The 2,697-nt window shown below is 36.6% G+C and overlaps 1 long non-coding RNA gene across 1 annotated transcript; it reads right to left on the bottom strand.

Moving 5' to 3' along the window:
• Positions 1-1,873: 1,873 nt before the first annotated feature.
• On the bottom strand, positions 1,874-2,155 carry LOC138896709 (uncharacterized). The gene is made up of 2 exons (XR_011410107.1): positions 2,009-2,155; positions 1,874-1,961 (listed from the first exon to the last, which is right to left on the bottom strand). It is a non-coding gene; the product is annotated as an uncharacterized lncRNA (long non-coding RNA).
• Between the last annotated feature and the right edge of the window lie 542 nt (positions 2,156-2,697).

Below are 2,697 nucleotides of genomic sequence, written 5' to 3'. Positions count from 1 at the left end.
TGTGATGATAGGGAGACATGAGAATTCGTCCAAGTCCTTTGGTGAATTAGTTACTGTGAAAGTTCCCATGTTGTAATTTTTAAAATCCGATAGCCAATATGGGGAGCGGTTTGATCAAAAGGAAAAATTTGAGTGCTGAATCCATAGCAATAAAAATGGTTGAATGTCGCAATAATGTTGATGTGCAAGTCCGTGACCAAGATATCGCTTGGTAACTGAAAAGTCACTCCTCTTTAGCCAGGGAGGAGTCTTGGTAGCTTATTTTGTCGTCTTTTCCGTTATCTGGGTTATCCAAGGTTGTAACCCAGATTTTAGTTTGTTTGTCTTGTCTTCAAATCCTTCCATCAGTTATTCAATGAAATACAGTTTATCCTTTTGTGTCATTCTGTGCTTAGTTCTTTTTCGGCTAGTTCTAGTGACATGACATGCATGCAGAGTTTTTGGCCAGATCCTAGAAAACTGAGTTAGTCTTGAATTGGATAATTGAGAAAAAGACACTTTTTTGAGGATGAATAAAGAATCGAAACACTTTGAAATTATGCTCGAGTAAAATTCATGTGAAACTAGATTAGTCATACCCGTGGAGGTTAATGATCTTTACTTTCAAATCATTGTGAAGATTGAGTTTGGCGAAGAACTAATTGAAGTTTGGTGGAAAGTTTGGCATCAATGGATGGGAAGTATTTTTTTCGACCACGACACGTCATGATCCAACTGTTAAAAATTGCACCAGACAAGACCAAAAGGCAGACATGTTCATCAATGCTATGATCGCGAATGGATACTATGTTTGGCGTTCTCGAGACTGGGAGGCCCTTTTTCTGCTATCCAAACACTTTATATCCTTCGTTACCCTTTTGAGCCTGTGTTATTTTCTTTGACCACCCTCTTTTGGAATCAAGTTTACAGTTAAAAGTCAAAAAAATTAAGATGATAAAAACAATGATGAGAAAAGTCCATGCCCCAAGAGTACAAACTGGGGCAACTCTTAGAAAGTTCAAAAAAAAAAAAGAAGAAAAAAAGAACAGTCAAAGATTCATGCCCCCAGAAAATAGAAGTTAGGGCAACTTGTTTAGAAAAAAAAAAGAAAAAAAAAGAGACAAAGAAAATGAAAGAAAGATGAAAATAGTTAGGTTAGATATTTGAACTACGTTCGACCTGATTCCTTAAAAAAGGATACATAGGCAGCCTTATACGGTTCGGTCCAACCAAATAAGAATTCAGAAAAAGAAAAAATAAAAAATAAATCCAAAAATTCTCAGTATATGAAATCGGGGCAAAGATTTTATTTCACTTTTGAAAGAGTCAATTCCAAGAGTTGTAAAGTGTATGACCCCATCATTGAGTCTTTTAAATTTTCATGTCGTCATTTCTTTCTAACCATATCCAAAAGCCTTCCAAACAAGACCTCCTGATCAGTTTTGAGAATGCCAAGGGAAATTCGCAATGAGCAGCAGTTGTCATATGAGAGATATGGTCATGGTTCTCACTCAAGGAATCAAGAAAAGAAAAGAAAAAAAGAAAAAAAGAAAAGAAAAATGAGAGAGTCTTACTAGTGAAAACCCTTACGGGCAATGTAAGATGACAATAAGTATAGATAAATAAATGAGAGAGACTTGTTGGTGAAAATTCCTTGGGGCACCACTAGTCGAAGATGAGCTGTGAGCTGATGCAAAGAATTGGCACAAACAAACCCGACTTCCAAGGTCATAAGAATGGTGAAAGGGAAGATTGGATTAGTTTGATAGATTAGGCTGTTAAGTCCAAAATGTATGTCATGATCATTAAGGCTAGTTACCACAAAAAAAAAAAATACTTCCTTCTTTCTTTCCCGGCTGGGGCATTTCTTCTTAATATTGTGTGTCCTTCACTCTGAGTCAGTCCTTGTCAAAACAAGCAAGAAAAGATTTCAAAATCTGCTACCAGCTTTTCAGTTGCACAAAGTAAATTTGGCCACCACACTCAGTTGTTACTATCAACATGCCATGAGGATTCATGCAAAGGCTACCCCCAAAAGACTCTTGTCAGCCTACTTGGCGCAAGCAAAGATAACTTGTGATTCTCTGTGATAGACAAATTGCTCAAAAGCAGGAAGTCATTCAAGATATCAGAAAAGGTCACCCATGCAAAGATCTCCAATTGGGATAAGGCTGATTGAGCTAGAAAATACCAATGGTATTGAGACCGAAACAATCAGGATTAATACAGAAAGTAAAGGTCCCTTGAAAGCGACATCAGTGTCTTCCAGCAGTGCGGCTAACTACCAATGCAGTCAACCTTCTAAAATAGAATGGACACAAAGCCAAGCTGCCAAAGACATCAAGGCCACAAACCGACCGCCACTTTCAAAACTGACAAAATTTTCTTTGTTTGAAACAGGAAAAAAGCAATGCAAGGATAGTTGTTTAAAAAAAAAAAGAAAAAAATTAAATGAAAAAAAGAAGAAGAGAAGAGCTGACAAAGGGAAGTTTCTCAAATCTTTGCCTTTATTTGTCTTTCTAATATGCATAAAATCATGTCATTTCTCTTCACATTTTCCTCATAGGGTAATGCATCCTAGTCTGATGGATTTTTTCTTCCAATGAAAATCTTAGTCTGATGAATCATTCTCCTAAGATAAGGAAACCTAGTCTGAGACCCTCTCTCCTAGGATAGAAATCTTAGTCCGATGAATCTTTCTCCTAAGATAATCAAAGA

This window comes from Nicotiana tomentosiformis, chromosome 8 (assembly GCF_000390325.3).
Source record: "Nicotiana tomentosiformis chromosome 8, ASM39032v3, whole genome shotgun sequence".
In the NCBI taxonomy this organism is placed as follows: Eukaryota; Viridiplantae; Streptophyta; class Magnoliopsida; order Solanales; family Solanaceae; genus Nicotiana; species Nicotiana tomentosiformis.
Note: the sequence above shows the minus strand (reverse complement) of the source record. Positions and strands in the feature narration are given on the sequence as shown.